Source organism: Corvus cornix, chromosome 1A, assembly GCF_000738735.6.
Source record: "Corvus cornix cornix isolate S_Up_H32 chromosome 1A, ASM73873v5, whole genome shotgun sequence".
In the NCBI taxonomy this organism is placed as follows: domain Eukaryota; kingdom Metazoa; phylum Chordata; class Aves; order Passeriformes; family Corvidae; genus Corvus; species Corvus cornix.
In genome coordinates, this window is record NC_047057.1 from 45,394,804 (window position 1) to 45,416,216 (window position 21,413).

A 21,413-nucleotide genomic window follows, 5' to 3' on the forward strand; every position below is an offset into this window, starting at 1 on the left:
GAAAAGATCATTGTACTTTGTTTTGAAAGCTACAAGAACAAAGACTGCTTTCCCTGTAATAAGGCTTGTGGGTCCTTTATTCCTCTGCGCATCGTCACAGGTCAGGCAAGACAACACAGTGGTTACTTCTCTGGGTCTTTGATAGTTCTGTCACCTTGGTTTCTAGAAATTGATGAGTCTGGCAGCTCATTCATTTCTGGACACTTTAAAAGACACTGAACATTTGTTTTAGTGCCCTGTTCTTCAAAATCTTAGGTGACTTTTGAAGGTGACTACAAGGAAGATGAGCAGAGTTGCTTCGTGCACCTGAGTTTTTCAGCTGTAGTTGATTTAATAGCAAGAAGACACTGACTTTGAACATGAATTCTTTCCTTTTGCAGATGAGAAGACAGCCAGCTTCCAACTTTCTCTTGAACAATTGGAACTTTCTTCCTTTGGAGACGATAAAAGTCTGCATGCCCAAGATACTCTCCCTACTACTAGACTTGCAATTAAAAAAGAATTTGAAAAGAAAGAGAGGTTAACATCTCAAAGCTTGCAGAGCCCTGCTTTTGGTCCTGGAATTTTGATGGGAGCTTTGCTTTTGTTTCAGATTCCCAGGAAACTCTCTATTGAGAACGCTCTTTGGCTTTTTTAAAGTAGCATAAGAACTCTTGTTAACTTACAGGTTAAGAAAGTTCTGAGCTGTAGTGATTTCCCTCTTCATCTTCCCTGAGATTTTATTTTTTTAATTTATTGTGTAGATTTCCTTTTTCTCAATCGTTTTTTAATCAAAATTTGTTGTGAACTAGTTCCCATCTTGTTCCCTCCCTTTTGTGCTGGCAACTTTTTAACTGCTGCCATCCACAATTTTGAGAGCCTTAACTCTTGCTTGGCTGCTAGGAAATGTTTCTGGTTAATGGCTTCAGTAAAGGTGACTCAGACTTGAGGTTACTATTGCAGGATGTGTGTGAAGATGTTGCTACTGGGGAGCCTTTGATGAAAGGCTGGGTAGCTTTTGGCTGGGGAAAGGGCAGGTGTAGGTACCCATGCCTCAGGGCAAGAGAAGGACCATGTGAGCTCCTGGGGCTCCTCCTTGTGTTTCCTGTGCCGTTCTGTGGTTTTGCCCCATCTTGCCTGGGGTCAGACAAGTTTCCTGGACTGTAGTTTTTTCTGCCAGCAGAGTTCAGTGTTACAGCAAATGAGTATTAAGCCTACAACTCTTAGTTGTCAACTGAATGCTCTGAAGGCTCTTTATCAGTTTGAAGAGGGTAGAACTGTTGAGTGGAGAGGAAGGGCTTGTTGCTCAGTTGTTGTTTTGTTTGAAAATTTTATCCGTCATGGATATGGGGACAGTTCCCAGCAAATTTTAAATCTCACCAACACAGGAAGTACGTGTGGGAAATGGAGGGAGGGAGGGGATCGCTAATCATGTATGTGCATTAGGAAAAGGGTTTCAAAACTGTTTTGCCTCTGTGCTTTCTGATAGATGGCACCATATTGCTAGCTCTCTGAACTGCTTGTATGGGGAGGGAAGGGAGCAGACTATGACAAACAACTAGTGGAAAGTAATTTTTCTTTGTGTCAGTAAAATTGAATAATAGAGAAGCATAGCAGAAGCTCCTTTTGTGAGTGGATGGTTTCTAATGTGTATTTGTTATTTTAATTAACACTTTTTTTCAGCATTAACAAAACCTAAAGGATCCTGACTATCTCCAGGAGAGGCATAAAGAGGGACAAACCGATTAATCCTAATCTTGTCCATTGTGAAAGGTTTTATATATAGTCACTATGATCTCTACTCTGACTTTTTAATCCGGGGTCCTGAGAGCTGAATAGCAATTCTCGCTGTTCCAGAATGCTTCTGCAAATCCATATTGATACATCTTTTGCAAAGGTTCCCTTTGAGCCTCCTCCTGCCAGACTTTTGTAAGCCTCTGAATTGCAGACAGTTACAGTCTCGGAGCTACGTCTAGCAGGTGCCAGCATTGTCTGCATTTATTATTGTGTAGTAAAAACGTAAGGAATATGATTAAGGACTTCCCCAATGGTGGAGGGCATGTTACCTATTTCCTTGAGCTTTGCAGGCAAGGCTAGGTTAAATGTAGCTTTGTTGGAATTCAGATTTTTTGGTTTTGTTTGGTGTTTGATTGAGTTTGGGAGGGGTGTCCGGTTTTCTGTATTGTTTGGATTTTTTTAATAATCAAGAATTGAGTAGCAGTATGGAAGCTGTTTAAACTCCAGTTAATAATTCAGGGAAGAAGAGATCCTATAATTTTCAAAGCTTATAACTTATCTGAGAGTATCCAAAATTCCTCTGGTTACATTGACCTGGGATCTGCTTGGGATCCTTGTAAATGCTGTGTCATTTCTATTGGTATGTGTCAGGGTTCTGGTTTTTGTACGTTCATTATCACTGGTTACATTAGCATTTAAGCAAGTTTACCAGATGGGATGGAAGGACCAAGGAAAATATATAAAGTGTTTCTTGTTCTATCTTGCCCTCTATAGGGGTAGCAGATCATGGATTTCATTTAGGTTCATGCTAAAATCTGTGTCTTGGTTTGATAGAGATAGTTAAGATATTTAGCTTAGCTCTATTAAGCTTAGCTCCCCAGCTGAGTGCAGGGGTATTTCTTCTCATGCAGTACAGGAAAACAATTTTGTTCTTTTCCTAGGACAGAAAAGGGACATATAAACATTAGAAAGCCTGTGAAACAGATGGTGATTTAACAGGTAAAGTTATTACAGATAGGATGGCAGTCATTCAGACAGAAGATGTGCAAATCATAATAGCTTCTCAGGTGCATATGCATGATATGAGCTGTGTTACAGAGCAGGTCAAGCAATCAGTTTTACATTCATATCCTGAGCCTCAGTCATTTTTGTTAGATCACTCTCCTGTGAACTGCTTATTCCATCAGGGCATGGAAATTTATTCTCAAATGAAGAGCATTTGTTTGGCAAAAAGAAACAGGAAATTCAAACTGGTTTGACCTGTTTCTAGATGACCAAGATAAAACTACTTTTAGTCTAATTGGGATATGGTAGCAACTTATTCTTTAAAATACAAATGGAGCTTTTAACTTTAGTAAGGTAACAAAAATATTGCAGATATTCTTATGTGTAAAAGAATATCCATAATATTTTCCCACTGTTCTTTCATGTTTCTAAGGTGCTTTTCATTAGAAATATCCTAGTTTTCTTTTTAAGCTTTTATGTATAGGTATGGACCTGCCTATTTTCTCATCCTCTGTAGAATCTATTCATTAGCACAATGTCATGTAGATGAGTCTTAAAGTTCTTTGGATAAAGAAAGAAAAAGAACATTTCCAAATATTGAAACATGTATAAATGGATGTGCCATCATCTCCCTGAATTTTCCCTGCAGAAAGCCTGCGACAAGAACTTTGATCTTTTGGACCATTCTTATTATCTCTTTGGAGTGTCAACACTCAAACTGTGTGATAAAAATGTCAGTGGCAATGTTATCCATTTTTGTGTTGATCACTTTCACAGAAGTATTCACCAACTGAGCCTATTTCTGAAACGCAGGTCATATTTGAAGCACTAAATCCTTCATTCATTTTTTTCTGTGCAACTGCCAAAATTTCCTCTTGCTACAATGATGTTGATAAGTCACTCTTAAAACTAAATTTACTTATTTAATACAAAATGCAAAGCAGGTGTGTTCATGCATTTGAATATGAAGTTCTGCCTCATTTCTTTTCTTTTCTTTTTTTTTTTTAAAGGAGATTAGCAATGACCTCTGTGATGGAAGAAAAGTAAATTGAATTTGATACCAGGGAATATTTTACTGACTGTCTTTTCAACTCACAGTTCAATAAAATTTGTCAGTTGCTGTGGAAGTATTTCCAACTTGTCTGGTAAAGTACCACAATTATAAAAGACTGACAAAAATCAGAGCACAAACTCTTCAGCCAAGTTCAGCATCAGAAGCAACAGGTGAGAGCACTGTAGTTCTAATCTATTTAAAAGCAGCTGATGATCTAGAAAACCTGAGCAAGACTTAGATGTGTGGATGCCAGGATCATGAATATATGCCTTCTCAAATGCCAGCCTCTGGTAGTTTTGTTAGTGCTTCTAGGTTTGACATACCACAGACACCAGGGAATAACATAACCGAGAGCACCTTCCTTGCCTGTGAAAAAACTCTGCCATATTTCAGGGGTTGAAAGCATCAGGTGCTCAGGAGCCCCAGTAACCCTGCTTGTGCCATGGTACCCCTCTAGCTCCCAGAAGCAGGGGGTGGGAGAGGAAGATGCTCTAGAGGAGGCCTAGGACAGTCAGCAAGCTACCTAGGACTTTTATCCCAAACAAAATAGGTACCTGTGGAAGTGACAACGAGGAACAAAAGTGACAAAGGAGATGTGACTAGACTAGGCTTCCATTTAAATAAGTGCAAGTCAGCACATTAGATGTGTAAGTAAAAGGCAGCAGAAGCAAAATGAAAATTTCTAATTTTTTCGCCAAACATTGCATAATTTCTGTCTTTGACTTTGGAAAAGAACTAGTACGTTATTGTAGGACCAATAAAATGGGTAGATTTGGGCATATAGTAAATCTATTGTGTATGTTCTAAAAAGAAAAATCTAAACAAGGCCTTAGTAAGACAATAGGAGACATTTTACAGAAAATATAAATATTTAAGGCTTGAAAATAAGGCAAAGTGTGATAAACGCAAGAGGGGTTTACTAAAGGTGCATTGTGCCAGGCAGAGAGGTTATCTTTGCTAAAATTAATGAATTTCTAGACCAAGCAGGTTTGGTTTACATCATCTGACTGTACTGGGTATCTGGTAATTAGTATCTGAACATTAATAGTCAAAAGTGAAAAACTGGGGATCTGCATAAGTAATAGAAGTGATTAGCTAAATGAAAGACAGCGCTGTTTAGTCCCGAATGAGAAAGTACAGGGTTGTGCAGGTGTCACTGTTGGAGTTCGTGGAGGATGAGTTTTGTGATCAGTCTTAAATTTTTCAAGTGACTTACTTGGGCATTGGAAATGAGAGCAAGTCGATGAAATTTACTCATGAGAAGGAAGAGAGTTGAGTCAATTAGTTGATCACTGAATGACTAAGTCACTGTTATTATACATCAGTTGGAAAGGGAGATGGAAAATCATAGGATGCATTTGAATTTGATTCTGCCCAGGTATTTTATACCAATTAAAGCACATGTTTAGTTTTTTGTGACCTAAACTGCAACAGTTAGGATTATTCTCACAATAGATCCATTTCTTTTGCCAGTAAGAGCCTTGCAGGTATGCATAGGCATATCTTAAATACTTTGCTTTACATGCAAATGAACCCTGCAGTGCAGTCATATGAGGAAAAAAAAAAAGGACAGGAAAGTGCTTTGGGAGACTTTACCCTGTGTGTGTGATGGTAGGAAGCACGGATTCTTCTGCAAGTTAAGCTGACTACCTCAGATTTGACACAGTGGTGAGTGGTTTGCAATGCGGGCTTGCACACCTCTGCAAACAAGACCATTTTTCCTGCAGAATCAATTTATGAGAACAGATCAGAGGGAAATGGTACAAAGGGGAGACTGAGAGAAGAGTGGTGCAGATAAGGAGACAGAAGAAACCAGAATATCAAAAAGATGGAAGGGAGAATAGTATAAAGATGAGCAGGGATAAGGGGCTCAGGAAGGAGGAGATGAAAAAAAGAGGAGAGGGCATGAGGGAAGGCAGGCAGAGGAAGGTTTGTGTGAATGCCAGTAGGAGCTGCTGAGAAAAGGCTCATGTGCACTGCAGTGGCAGAGGACGATGCAGGATGGATGCACGTACTGGGGGAGGGGGAGAGGCAGTGAATACTCTCAGCAGGAGGGGGAGAGAGATAGATGGCAAACATACACAGAGGAGTGGTGGGGAGAAATAGTGGATGTACACAGCAGGGAGAGAGCAAGTGAGAGAGAGACACAGCAGATGCACACAGCAGGGGGGAGAAATGCATAGAATGAGGAGGGGGGGGCTGCACAGGGAAAGTATCAAAAAGCCTCAACAAAATTTTACAATAAAAGAATAAGAAATAATAAAATTCTTGATTTGAACATTTATCATTATTTAACACAGGAAATCAAGAAGAGAATTGAAGAGAATTTCCATTAGTTAAAAATTTTAAGCACTTCAAATGTTAATAGTGTTTGGTTTGGAATAAGACTATGCTTGACTTAATGAATTCCTCTTCGCATTTGCAGTGAAGCAGATGTCTGCTTTCTGTGTCTGACAGGGGACCCAATCCATTGCTTTTTGACGTCAATAGGACTGGGGCTTTTTCAAGGGCATGCATTTATCTTGTCAATGTGGTCTAACCAGCTGGCCTCGCTTCACTGCTCTGGTCTCACACAGGTGAGGAGGGTGGGTGGGAAGTGTTGTCACCTAAACTTTCTGAAATCTAACAGCTGTCACATGCTTCTCAGTACTCCTATGCATGTTTGGGCACTGATCCCTGTTACTCAGTGCAGCAGTTAAGGGGAGGTTGCTGTGATGTGCCTCTGTGTGTGGCTTGTTGAGGTATCTGGCACCAGCCCAGTGGCACAGACAAGGTTAGACCACCTTGATGGTAAGTAAAAAGCAAGACCAGTAAGAAAGCAGTCAAACGATAAACTAGGTTAAGGAACAGTTTTTAGAGGATCCTTTATTCTGTTATTGTATTAAATGATGTGTATGTTTCCCAGATGCTGTGGAAATTATACAGGAAAACTCCAGCAATTTTTATGAGCATAACATGAACTCCACTGGTATGCATATGGAGAGAACACTGCCACTGGAGTGATTTTGTTAGTACACCTGTATATAAAGTTGCTTCTCTGTTACTGAGCTGGCAATTCAATACAAAAAAAATAATATGGAAAAAGGGACTCAGAGGGAGACAATTCTTATTCATAAGGACACAATGTTAGTACAGTAAAGTCATGAGGAACTGGAGGTTGAAGATGCTGTTTCTTAACAAAGCAAGGTTTGCTCCAATGGAAAGGGGGTGTCCCTGTGAAAGGAACAAAGTGTGGATGGACAATTTGGTTTGTTTTTGTGGGTGGAATCAAAGGAATGTACAGAAGTTGGGCATCAATAGGAAAGTCTCTTTCTCCTTCAAATGGTTTATAGCCCCTATAATGGTTTCTTGCCATTGCTGAGAGAAAGTCTCTACGTAGTGCTGATAGCATGCTCTTGAAGGGAGAGTGTCCCAATTCAAGGGACAAAGTGAGTACAGTCAATGTACCCATGCAGGCCCACACCTTTGATAACGGAATGGGAATGCGAGGTTTACGTATCTTCAGTGAAACATAGAATAGTGATTGGATTACTCTAAGGTGGAAATGTAGTAGAAGATATGCTCAAAAAACAATAACTGTTCTTATTCATATCACTCTTTTCCTTCCTTCTGAATTCTTACTTATTCTGAAAGCTCACAGAGAAAAGATTTATTCAAGTTTCATTTAACCTCTGCAATATGTTCTGTGGTTGCTGCCGTCCTCCTGTAGTGTAAGGAGCTTCATGGAGCACTGTGCTCTCTGGCCAAGCAGACACAGCAAAAAGAGAGAGAAGGTGGGTGAAATGTGTGGGTTTCAAGAGAGAAGATGTGTATGTCAGAGACTGGTATCAAAATGCCAGTGTTGTAGATCATACTGAGAAACAAGGAAGTTCTAGAAGGGTCTGTTTGTCTTGTCCAGATTTGGAAGGATCTCACTGCCCATTTCCTTCTGCCATGGTGAAGCCCGTTATGGTTTGACAAGCAATGTGGAAAAGGGGGGAAGGAGACTCTCCTGCCAAAAAGACTCTTTGTATTTTTGGACAAGTGGAACCAGAAATATGGTGTGGTGGGACTGATGCATTCGATTAGATTTTAGTATGTCTGAAAGGGCAGTTCAGAGACAAGCTGGGCCTTCTGCTTCTGTGCTCTGAGGGTCTATTAGTGATCTTAGTGTGAGTGCTGTATGTATTAATTGCCTGAAAGCATACTTCCATCAGTCTTCTGCTAGCTCAGGGTGATGAGTTTATGCTCCTTTTTCTGAACTGGTTGAATAGAAGGATTTTGCTTAGATGCTACTGCAGTGGGGAAGGGTTCATTCTGGACTGCTGTCATGGCCATCTCCACCCTCAGAGGCTCTGTTCTCTGGTAGAGTCAGTCCAGGCTTCTCTCATTCTGTGCCCTCATGCTGTTTTAAATACAGCAGGGCATGGTTAAGCTGCTTGAGTGGCCAAAACAAGTGCTGATGACTAAGTGCTCTCACTTGCACACATATACAACCACATTTTCAGAGTGCTTCTGGGGTTGAGGCAGAGGGAGGAACTCGCACCACTCCTGGGAACTGTGCAAAGCTGTCTGAAAGTGATGGGAGGATGTGTCTTTAAGCTGGGCCCAGTACACATAAAAGACTAAAAAAATGCTTTTTGAATGGTAAAAATAGCTAGGATATTATTATTGTCTCCTTTTGTGTTGGTAGAATAAGTTTTTTCTCTCTTCTTAGACGCTTTAAATCTCTACATGATTTTCAAAAGTAAAAATCCTGTTAGTCCAGATGTCTGAACGGGACTTGGAAAACATCTACCTTTGAATTCTGACAATTCTGATTTGTGACCAATGTTAGCCTGGGAAAGCAAGGGTTGTCTTGGGCAATTCAAGTGTGACAAGATGAGCTGAATCTTATTATCAGAAAGCCCCCCAAAAAAAGACTAAAGTACAGGGAATCATGTGATGGGGGTGATTTAAAAAAACCCCCAGTAGATACAGCTTCAGTAGGCCTATTACAAAAGCAAAAGCTTAACTGATAGTATCAGATGGGTGACAGCTGATAACTCGTGATGCAAATGTTGCCACTATATGGAACGCATGTGTGAATGTTGTGGGGACAGGAACACCATTTGGCCTCAGGTACCACAATTGCTCTGCAATTCTCTGATGAAATCTTTGCTTTTCAATAACTGTTAGTTTAGTTTCTTTAAGGTATGCTTATATGTCAATATATGTCACAAAAGTGTTTTGTGACATATATTCTCCTGCATAGGTATGTAATGCATCAAAAACCCTGAATCTTGTTTATGAAGTGACTGCTGTGAAGATTTAATTCTGGAAGGACAAGCTTGAGAAATATCTGTAAAATACTAAAACCTTTCTGGTTTTCATCAGCTTCTCTATTGAAATTAATTTTACCGAGTATCAAATTAGGTGCTGTTTGTTTAACTACTTGAACTGTAGGGGTTACATGCCAGATAAAGAAAAGTGTTCTGAATATAAAATAGTGCAAAATTAAGTCATTTTAAAATGAGAATGAATACTGTGAGAAAAGCTCGGTCCCCTTCAGCTCTGATTAGTGACTGCGTGATACTTAAAGGGATAGGCTTGAATATGAATATGGTTGATGTGTCCTATCTTCAATCTATTCTACAAAAATTACAATTAGGCGTAAAGCATAAATCACCTCTGATTCTGTTGTTTCATAAGATGTTCTGGGCTTTTTTGGGTTTAGAATTTTATAATTTTTGTGAGGCATGTGTGTTATTTGTTTTTAACTTCAGCATTAGCAGTGTTGTGATTTAAATTAACCTTCTCATATTCAGAATGAAATTAGAGGACCTTATCTGGATGTTGATTGCAGTTTTGCTGATTTTTGTTCAGAACCAGGTAGCATGCAGAAATTATAGCCTCTTTTTCCCTGTCAACAAGCAGAGGAAAAAACGTATAACTCTCACATATGATGAAAGACTGGAAGGAAGAGAGAGAGGAAGAGAGCAAAAAGTAAAATGGTAGGTAGGGTAAAGAGAGGAGTGTAATGCAGCTGAATTTCTGTGCATTTAAGTCCCAGCGCAAGCTGGGACTTAACACAGCAACGTGACAAAAATGTCAATTATGACCATTTCACTGCTATGTAACTAAAAGGAAAGGCCTGCTCACCTCTGGATATATAGCAATATCTTGATTTCAGTTATGTTATTGAAGTTGAATTTAAGTAATGTCATAATTCCAAATGTATTAAAAAGAAAGAAAGAATGGAGAGTTTATACGTGATCTTTCAGACCTATCTCACCATTGACATCTCACTTGACAGTTCAAAGCAGTTAGAACATACCATGCAATTTTTAAAGTATTTTTTACTTCATTATTAGTAAAGGTTTTCTTGGTGTATATTTGCATCAATTAGTGATACAATATGCACAAAAAGTATCTCAGTGACCTTATTTTGAAATACTGTTTTGGATATGTTTTTTCCTCCCTCTCCTCCCAATTATTAATATTGATTACAGATTCTGAGAATATTTTTCGATTCTATTTTAATTTTTTCTCTAGTCATTGTATTCAATCAGTTAACGTCTTTCCTTTCAAATGTCTTTGTGTCTAGGGGCTTGGCATATGAGGGCATGATGAGAGAATTCAGAGCATCATCTTCTTTCTTTATTGTTTTTCTTGTGAGAGATTTTTACCAGACTCTAGAGAAAATCAGTATATTTGAAAAAAATTAGACATCTCTTCCCTTAGGATTTTTTTTAGAAGATGGTTAAAATATTGACTTCCTGATATATTTTAAATAGGGAATAAACATTTTTACACCCTTAGAAATGCATGTTGTCTATGTGATTTGCATTAGACTGGAGCAGGATTGTAGCAATAGCCTGTATTTAGTATTCCTCAACTAATGACTCACACCATATAAATGCATCATATTCAATTCTGATAAATACAGATTTCCTTATTTCCTAAATGTGCTTTCATTTAGGAAATGAGTTAAAAATAAATATGACAGTTACAGATAAGATAAAACTCTGCCTTTGGGCACATTTGGAAGAGTATATGACAATAAAGTAATCTGTGAGTTGAGAGAAATTCTTCCTACCCTGTTAATGGATACCTGCTTGATTCCTCTCTTGAAGGATACTCAGGATGGGAAGAAAAGAAAAGGCCCAGTGAAATTCTTGGCTTTTGTGATGTCTTGTGGCGTTAAACTCTGAACTAAATTTGTGTAGTAAAAGCAATGGTTTCTTTTCAAGAGGCTAAAAATGCATTACTACATTCAAAAATTACTTTTTGTGTGGGTTGTGAGAAGAATTAGCCACTCATTTTTGCTCTACAATATGTGTATATTTATTTATTTACTTATTTTTGCAGATGGACACCCTAACTTAAGAGACTCCTGACCAACTGTGAGGTCTCAAGTAGGCTGAGGGAAAGATATCATGTCCTGTATTCTATATTGTTTTCTTTTCGTTGTCAGTCAGAGCAGGTCAGTTTTCTAATTATAGGGTGAAATGTTACAGATAGAATATAAGACATAAGGAATGAGAATAAATGAGTGAAAACCTGTTAGTATTCCTTTCTAAATAAGCAATAGGAATTGCATTTAAAATGCTAGGTGCAATATTGTATCGATGACTTGAGAATGTTGGAGACAATACAGAAAAACCTGAGCATTAAAAACACTTTTAAAAGGCAAAAGCAAAAAAGGCTGAAATTTCTTCCATCAAATAAGTGAGTTATTGTTAGCATTTTTTTATTAATAACAGGTTATACAGTAAAACAAATGTTTGAAAGCGTTCTTCCAGAGGGCTTCTGTGGAATAGTACTAAAACCAAATCAAGTTAATCAAGTGCAGTATAGTAGGAAATAGCTAACAGGTCTTTGACTTCTAAATCTAATTTACTTTGAACTTCAGACTATTTGTCAAATTCTTTACCAAACGATCTTCAGAAAAAAATGAAGTCAGTGTACCTAGATGACTTTGTCTACAAGGGCAGGCTGAACAGACTGGAATTTTTAAGCACAGAAGAGGTACATATGTGGGAAGTACTCTGGTAGAAGTGAATGACTGCTGCAGAGGGGATAAATATGGACTTATGAACTGCTAGACTTAAACAGGGGAGAAAAAGACCCTAACACACAGAATTTCTTTTTTCCCCTCTACCACAGAATTTAAACTGTGGAATGCAGCTCTACTATTTTTAGATGGTCTGAAGTGCAAACTGCTTTAAAAAGGGACTGGAAAAACAGGAGAGAACTGGCTAATGAATAGCTATTGAAGACAATTGTGTGGACACAACCTGTGACTTGAGATACTATCCCCATTTATTACTGACAGGTATTTTGCACATTCCTTGATGGTAGCAGCTCTGGAAACAGACTGTGTATTAGATGGACTAATGTTCTGATTGGCAGCTGCATTTTTCTGGATTTCCAATTTGAATATGAATGCATGTACAAAATCATCACTTTAATCTTTTTCCAGAGCGTAAGAAAGATCCAAAAATCACTTGCTGTAGTGTATCCCTGTAAAATACTCTGCATAAAGTATGGGTTGCTGTGTGGTTCATTGCCTGTTTTCTACTTGATAAAGGTGCATTACAAGACCAAAGGTGATAGAGTTTTGCTAAACTGGGTGGGCACAATAAGGTTAACAGTTGTTCTTGCGCTGGAAAATACTCTAGGGTGTGATGAGGAGAAATGTTTTTAAAAGTCAGCCTTTTCTGTATAAGGGGGACTACCTTAAAGCTTCTGGTGGCGATTACACCCGAGTTACGTTCTGCCTGGCTCCCGTTGATTGCATTACAGAATGACAATTGAACCTCTGGACGCTTTATAATGTATATACTGTTGGTGCATGAGTTGTGGTGGAAAGCAACATCCTTCTGCATCCCAGTTCAGGACTGAGGAAATAAATGCACTATGCAGTTTTGAGTAATTGCTTGTACTCTGTCCATGAATCTGTGTCTCTGCCATTTATTTAAACATAAACAACTCTCTGGTTGCCTCCAAGACTTTGGCTTTTGTTTAAAAAATTCTTTGGCAGAACAATGCTTTCTCTCCTCCTTCGAGCTTAGTTGCTTGTCAACCTGTTCAACTTGTCATTTCCTGAGAATACAGTTGGGGGACAGTCAGAGCAGGAGCCTGCTGTTGGGGGCCAAATTAAAGGAAGGTTCACTTTATATCCATCATGTTATATTTTTAACTGATAGGTTTTTTGCCTTATTTGAGCAAAATATTTTAAAAAATACGTATTTAAATGTAAAACATAAAAATGTTATTCAGTCAATTAATATATAGATCTAAGTACAACAGTCTTTGAAAAAGTATTTATTTTAAAACATAAGAATTATCTAGTTTAGAAACAGTAAATAAAAACGAATTCCTAGCATATGGATCTGGCCCTTCAGAAAACACACCCAATTGTGAAATGTTGGTGAATTAATACTTTTGAAGAAGCTAAAAGCTTAAGGAGCCACCTACTTAATATGCATAGCAAGTAATAACCTCTCTGCTGCATACGACTTCAGTTTAGCAACAGAGCCAAAGATTATGGTTTTGTGCAATTTCATCAGCACAATATTTGGGCTTATACTCAAATTTTCAGCATATTCTTATATTTCATTGGCTTCTGGACTGAAAGTGAAACCTATGCCCACTTACATTCCTTAATAGTGGTAGACCCCAGGACACTTCAATGCTTTTGTGTGCTTAGGCCTAATAAAGAAGTATATGGAATATAGGGTGTTTCTGGCATAGTCAAATATGTTACTGGTTTAACAGATCTCAAATCCAACCTTTTTTTTGGCATAGCAGTGTGTTTTTACAGAGTGGCTTGCTTTTACTTGCAAAATGTTATACTTGTGTAAGGACTCTCTTGTATGCCTTTCCTTTTAAAAAGAAAAGCAAAGAAACCACCCCAAAACCCAAAAGAGACAGAAGGTCTTGCATAACTCTTAATGGAAGAGCTGTGCTTTATTCTGAGGTTAAAAAGGAAAATTGAAACAAAAGATCGGCCAGTTAATAGAATGTAGGATGTTTAGGTAAAATAAAGTCATTTTATCCATGATGAAGATGCCTCCTGTCAAGCAAGCACAGTTTGAAGAAGGCATAGTAACTAATAACTTATTTGTACCTGGGTTATTAGGATAAATCTGCAGATAAGGATATGTGTATAATGGAAGCTTCAAAAGCTTCAAATCTGAGGTGATAAATGATTCAAAGTGAAACACATTAGCTTAGATTTTAATGTTTGTAAAATGAATGAAACAATACATCTATATACCAAAACCATATTATCATAAACGTATTTGCCAAACTGTAAGGCATAAATTGCACTTAAATTTAGTAATCTATGATGGTATGCTTGAATGTATCTTTGTGATTAAATGTGAACAATTGCTCCTTTAAGGTAAAGGTCTGTGTATGTGTGATTAATCAGATTGAAATGACAGGGCGGACAGCTCATGCCATGCCTGGTTATCAGAGTGATTGATTTTAGTCAATGCTGCTGAATGAAAAAAAATCTGTTAATAACTACAACTGCAAAACTCCTGATGTCACTGATAGCACAAATCACTTCTCACACTCATATTATCTGGCTCATTTGCAGATACGGAGCACACAAACCAATCCACTGAAACGCAAAATTATAACGTACAGATTTATGCAAGAGGGATGACTGCAAAGTGCGCTGCATGAGCAGTGTAAGAAGCTGAAAATTGCTGCTGTTGTAGCTGTCATAGGCACATTATTTTCTTTGGTATGTGTGGAGATTTTTCTGTCAGGCTTTTATCCTCCAGATTGTTTGTGCTGTACCTCTCTTCCTGCTTAAAATAGAAAATCAGTCACTGAACCTGGATGCTATTAAGTGTTCTTAGAATAGTTCTTAACTAAGTTGGCTGATTTTCACTTTCTGATGAAGGTACACTCGTTTGTTTATTGCAGGCTCTGAACAAACATGTTTTTCCAAAATCAACCAATAAGATTACAAATTGCATTTCATCAACAGAATTGTTTATCATAGGTATATTCCTTCCATCTAATATTTATCTTTTTAGTTGTTGTGTTTTTATTCTGAAAGATCTGGAGTTTGTCTGCATCCAACATTGTGTTTTATCTGCATTTTACAGGGATTAACACGGAATGTGAATGTCTTACGGACTTCAGAGGAGAAGGGGGACAAAAAATAAATCTCTGATGTTTGGTAGGATTGTTGTCCTAAATTCAGCCCCTTACCCAGCCTTTCTCCACTAGCTTTTCATCTGCCGTTCCCCACTGGCCTAAAGCAACACATTTGATATACCTCTAAGCATAAAAATCTTTTTGGGTTCCTATAGTCCCTTGTCCCCCCAGAATTCACAGATGCATCCATTTTCAGGAAGCCCATACAGTTACGGTCTGAAACACTGGGGCTCTTGATTTTTTGAAATGATAAAGTCATCCTTTGCTTTTTCAAGCTTCTCCCTTCTGCTCTGTAGGTAAGTCCTACTGCAAAAATATTTCTATGAAAGACCCCAGACTTACTAATGTGTATGCTATTTCATCACACTGCTCTTCAGTTCTGTCTGGTATTCTGCAGAAGACCAGAGTGTGCTTGTAAGGATACCAGTTTGCCCCAACACTTCATGTATGTAAATCACAAGGGAAAAAATGTTCACTTCAAGAAAGCAGAGATGATTCTTGCTTAGTAGTATATTAAAGCACTACTGTCATTATTATTTGTTCTTATTCCTCCAGAGGATCTGGGTCTTGATTGTGATTCTGTTGTGGTAAGTGCCTCTATCAATCACAGGGAGATCAAGTCCTTGCCTGAAGATGTGCATATAAAGGTACCCCATACAGTAGCACACCTTGAAGGAGCTTGATGGTAATTTCTTAGGTGCCAAATATATTAATGTGAGTTCAGGCATGTTTCTGAAGTCTGAGGTATTTAAAGATAAAACCTTCTGTTTATTTATTTGTTTAAATTATTCCTGTGATTCTCACAGGAATAATTGTGATGCAGAAACAAAGGACTTACCTGACTTTTAGATTTGTAACTTTCTGAACTTTGGATATTGTCCTTTAATATGTTGAGTGGGGTTGTGTAAGAGTTCTGTGTTAGGTGCTTTCATCAAAGGAATGAAAAACTGAAGATGAATCCTTGCCGCTAGTTCAGTTTACTTGGGAATTTACTGAGGAATTATCCCTTAATCTAAAGGTCATAACATTTTAAATAACATGCTTTTAATATTCAGAATGGACCCAGTTGCCCTCTAAGCAGCTGATAATTTTGAAATGCTTTTTGCCACGGACACCCATGCATTACCTTCTCTCACTTTCCTTTCATACAAATAATGAACCTTGAACTTTACTGCAAATATGCTTTTGTCTTTTGTTCAAGCAAAAGAGTAAGTGTTGACTTTAAGCCTGCTCATGTATGGTGTTCCTGAGTTCACTGCTTGATTTGTTTGCAGATATGGCAAACCGAGAAGATATGTTTAAAATACTGCCAGTTGTTTTTATGTGCAAGGAGAATCCCGTCCATGAAGGAATCTGAACTAGGAAGAGGAGACAGGAGTTCTTGGCTGCACTCTTTTGCTAGCATCATTAAGCCATTGCCATAAGATTGTATGAAGATGCACCACCCAAGAAATTTTAGATAAAAGGTCACAGTTTGACACCAAATACAGGACATATGTATACACATCCATTCCATTTCACATAGCATCCATTCTGTCTCCAGGCACAGCTGCAGGACTCTTCATAAATAAATAACCTCGTGTAAGACAGATTATGTTCCTCGGATATCAATCACTGGTACATATCGTGTTCCTACTTACGGTGTAAGAATACCAAATGGAAACTCAGGAAGATTTCAGATTGCCATTATATTTACAGTCCTGGAGCTTACTGCTGAGAATTATTGGATGTCTTTGCCTCTGAATGTGGGCTGAAAGCTGCAGTGGGACACTCATTCCTAGCTCACCTCTCAGATTTTCAAATCAACATCGATCGTACGTCTTAAAACCCTGCCTCTGAATCACTGTAAATACTGCAAAAAGATTCCAGTCTTTGCCAGATAGGGTCAGTGAGGAAAGAAAAGCCTAAACTCATCCTTTTCTGATTCCATATCTGGAAAATGTTTTGGACCAAAGTGTTCTGGGTATTGTGTGATTATAGGGACTAAATGAAGCAGGGGATATGGAGGGAAATATATGTCAAAAAAACCCCTGGAGTATTGGAGTGCCTTCTAGTAGCTGCACAATGAAAGGACAGTTATTTCATTCCCTTTCTTCTACTGGGTCATCAGCTCTTTTTCTGTCAGTGGTCAGACATTCCCCAATTCCAGCTGCAAATAATACATCCCTCCACATGCTGACATCAAGAAGTGGGGTTGGTTTAGTTCTGAATTTTTGCCATCCTTCAGAGGCAGTGAGTCCAATTTCTTTGGAATCCGTTTGAATGCTTCCCTCACCAGCCAGTGTTCTGCACTGGCCAGAACAAAGGTAAGAGATTGTTTACAAATTCAGTAATTCTGTGTTGGAGACTCAGTGTTTTGAATGAAGCCACAGTTGGGTGTTCTGAGAGGACTCTGATTTTTTCCAATGTGAATGCAGCTGCTGTTTCATTCCTTACTAATTTTGGCTTATTTATAAATAATTCCAGACAGGTTTCAATATGTCTTTTTCATATTCTATTCCATTCTGTTTATTCTTACAGGGAAAAATATAGTCAGAATATACAGATTCCCTTCCCCCCCCCATTATTTAATATATCACAGATTAGCTTGTGATCATTTTTATTGAACTATAAGGATAAGGAAAAACTCAAAGCTTCCTAAATACTCTTATTTTGATTAGGGAATGTATAAAGATAAATGGTTATCTGTTATCATTTACCTTCTTAACATAATTGCTCTTATTTTAGGGTTGGATTTCTTTAGTTCTGTAGCATTCTCATTAAATAGCAAAATGATGATCACAAACAGAGGAGTAGCCCAGCCACAGAAGAGTATCAGCAGGGCCAAGACCACCTTGGCCAAAATGTGAGCTAAGAGGGGTACACAGCACTTCTTACCCTGGTTTTGTCCAGGTACCCTGGAAGCAGACCTTTGGAGGTTATCTAGCCGAGACAACCAACCTGGCAAGAGAGCCACTGCAGCTTGGTGTAGCCATCTTTGTCCTTAATGATAAGGAGCAGTGGGATTCAGAGGGACCAAAATTCAGATGTTTGTTGAGGGATGATTGTTTTCGACTTGCATATAATAAGTATGATTTTTTTGTCCTCAAGTTTTTCTTATTTCTGTTTCGAGTTAAAGCTGCAAAAATTTAATTTTAATGTGCCTCTTCATTTGTAATTTTTGGGGTGATGTTCTACTTCATACAACATCGTGGTTAGTACACCATGGCCTTCATAACACAGCCTCCTGAATTTTCCAGGAAGATTGCTTCATTGTGGGGGAAAGCTTATTATCTTGCTATTAGTTTCTATTACAGAGTAAATAGTTTCCAGATAAGAAGTGATTTAGCTTTCCACAGAAATGGACAGTGTTTTCAAATGTAGAAATCAGAAGCTTATTTTTAATACTTCTATGAAACAGTCACTAGGAGAAAGCCATTTATGAATTGAAAAAGGGGTCTAGAGACTTTTTAGAGATGTATTCGGCTAATTTTGATTATCTTAAATTCTCTTAGGTTTTTTCAAGCATTTTTCTTCAGTGGATTAATATTTCAGACAGTATTTCTGACAATCTATTTTATGCTTCATTGACCACAAGGTTTGAAATTCTAGTTCATATTGGCATAGTAGTGTCAAATTTGTAGTGATAAATGGATAACTTTTTTTATTTCAAATAGGTCTCTTGTTTAATTTGAGATCTGTAATTTTTTTTTTTCGGTTCATTACTTCTGCTATTTTTCTGTCTAGGAAAAAGTGATTAAAAGAGACAGAGGGATCAAGGTGCTTTAGGCTTGTCCATGTGAAGAAATGGGTTGTCCAAGGCAGGGTAAAGGTACTCATGCTGTCTATTCATTTTGCTTTAAGAAAATTAATGTTACAGTTTTCTGATTTTTTTTTTTTTTTTTTTTTTTTTAGCAAACCAACACTGCTGCTCTTGGGAATCTGTTTAAAATGTGCAACCCAGGATTCATTATTGGGTAGTATGCTTGCTAATGTTATTTTCATAAGCAGAGATCTTTTATTTAGGTGTATTGTGAATTAAATTTCTTAAATTTCGACAGAGTAGTAGTGTTGCTAAATTATAACCTCCTTATACTTAAAGTGATAATATCTCCTATCATTATTTAAGTAAGTTCTACTATCTAATTGTAAGGTGAAGGAAGCTGAAGAGGAAATTAAGCACTGAGAAAATGCTTCTATTTTAGCATTTTCTCTGTTATTCTTTATCTATTTCATAACAAACCATATCTCCTCAAAAATGGGCCCTGAATCTAAAGTTATTCATGTTGCCTTCCCAAATTTACAGAAGTTTGCATTTTATATTAATCATGTAAGATAATTCTGATCTCAGACCTTACGCTTGTGTAGATTTTTTTCATCTCTTTTTTCTTAAAATTGATGGAAAATATTCATATGCTGTAATATCTGGGAGAGTCCACTTTTTATATAGACTGCTATTAAACAGAAAGGACACCGAGTGGGTTTATAATATGTCAGGAGGCAAAGAAGGGAGTTGCCTACCTGTGGCCAATGAATAGCTTGAGAGAGCTGAACAGAATTATGTTATATCTAAAAACAATACAGAAAAGTAACTATTCCTTAAAGTGGAATAAAGAGCGTGCTTCTGAAACCAGTGAGTGACAATGTAAAGGCACGGTGTGATGAGGAATAGGAGTATTCCCCTTATTTGGGTCTTTGGCTTGTATGTACTTATGTGTATTACATTTCCTTGTGTATGTTTTGTGTTGTGAACTATTCAAGTTCCTGCTTTTTGTGTGTATCAAACCTATGTGTGTTTATTTTCCCCAGAAAGATCTATTTGGCGTGTGTTTTTGATTGCCATTTGTCCAGGAACACATGATAGTGAATCATAGACTATCCTGAGTTGGAAGAGACTCAAGGATCAACTCCTGGCTCCGCCTGGGGCAAGCGAAAAGTTAAACCATATGTCTAAGAGTGTTCAAACACTTCTTGAACACTGACAGGCTGGGGACCATGACTTCACTGGGGAGCTTGTTTCAGTTCTTAATCACCTCTTTAGTGGAACTTTTTCCGAATCATGGAGTCAAAGAATACCAGGTTGGAAGGGTTCGCAAGGATCACCTGGTCCAACCACTCTTAGCACAAGCACTGTCTCAACAAGATGGTCCAGCACCCTGTCCAGCCAAAGTGTCCAGTGTTGGGGAAATCACCACTTCTCTGGGGAGGTTACTCCAATGCCTGATTGTTCTCATTGTGAAAAATTTTCCTTGTGTGAACAATCAGAATCTCCTCAGGAGGAACTTGTACACATTACGCCTTGTCTTTTACATGTGACTGCTTGCAAGAAGTGCTATAGAAGAGCTTCCTTTCACACTGGTTTCAAAAATCTGATTGTTTCTAGAAATGCTAAACTGCTATGTTATAGTACAAACAGAAAACCTTTTAGTTAAGAAAAGATGAAATGTTTCAACTGGCACATGTTGACGTGCAAATGTGTGTATATATACATATTCATATATGTAAAACACAGTCTTATGTATATAATACTTACATCATGAGTAAGTAAGAAATATAATACTTACATCATGAACTGTGATGATAATGTGCTAAAACTTGAACAGAAATTCCAGAATGACCGAATAGCATTTTGTCCTTAAAATTCTGGTGGAAAAGCTGCTGTTTTACCATTTTCTTTACTGTTAAAAATTCAAGAAAGCTGTCTTTCATTAAAAGTAAGAATAAGGGGAAATAAAAGTGCACAAACCCTTCTCTTCCGGATTCTTTTGACAGAGCTTACTGTTGGATTTCAGCAGGCACGTGTGTTTGAGGAGATGTTGGTTTGTATTCCAAACTGTGCTGACCTTACCACCATAAGCTACTGATATCATAAAATGCCTCAAATACTGTTTAGACATCAGATCACTATCCCACTCTCAGAGTTGATTATATTTGGCCAACAAGTTAAAAAATCACCGAACCTAGAAAAAAGCCATGATCTCATTAAGCTTAATTTCCCCCAGAAATCAGGCCAAAGTGTTAAGACAAAAAGATACAGTGTATTTGAGAAGGGAATGTAGAAATAGCATTTAGTGTTTTCAAAGAGAACTAAAGATTTTTTTGGGCTGGGAGTGGGGATTGGTTGCTGGTGAATCGCATATATAATTCGTCAGTTGTCCTCATTTATTTTGATACTTGTGAATTTGTAACACAGGCAGTGACACTTTAAAACAAAATGCTTCTCCTCCTCTTCTTTTTCTCACTGATTTTCTTTAACTTCATCTGTGTTGACAGAAAGGAGTCGGAAGGAAGGGAATTTGGACGAATTTATCTGTCATAATGGGAGAAGAAAGGCAAGGAAGAGCTTCTAATGTTTTAGCATGCATTAGAATGTTAATAGACAATTATCATAATTAAATAAAAACATTCTGGATTCTAAGTAGTGTGCCAGTTTTCGAAATGCAAGTATCCTTGTTGTCTCTTACTTGAGAGATACAAATCAAGTTGTCTACTAAATCCAGGAGATGTCAAAGCACAT

At 37.8% G+C, this 21,413-nt stretch overlaps 1 long non-coding RNA gene across 9 annotated transcripts in view; it reads left to right on the forward strand.

The window, feature by feature from the left end:
- The first annotated feature begins 3,735 nt into the window (after nt 1–3,735).
- LOC104696429 overlaps nt 3,736–21,413 on the forward strand; it is a 114,529-nt gene continuing 96,851 nt past the window's right edge. For 5 of the 9 annotated variants that reach the window (XR_005604576.1, XR_005604585.1, XR_005604582.1 and 2 more), the window contains exons 1-7: nt 3,736–3,945; nt 6,201–6,351; nt 7,409–7,548; nt 14,346–14,495; nt 14,866–17,223; nt 18,644–18,728; nt 18,812–18,873. This is a non-coding gene — a long non-coding RNA (uncharacterized LOC104696429). Of the gene's footprint in view, nt 3,946–6,200; nt 6,352–7,408; nt 7,549–11,902; nt 12,072–14,345; nt 14,496–14,865; nt 17,224–18,643; nt 18,729–18,811; nt 18,874–21,413 lie in introns of those variants that run through there. The other 4 variants (XR_005604581.1, XR_005604580.1, XR_005604578.1 and 1 more) reach the window with 4 other exon arrangements.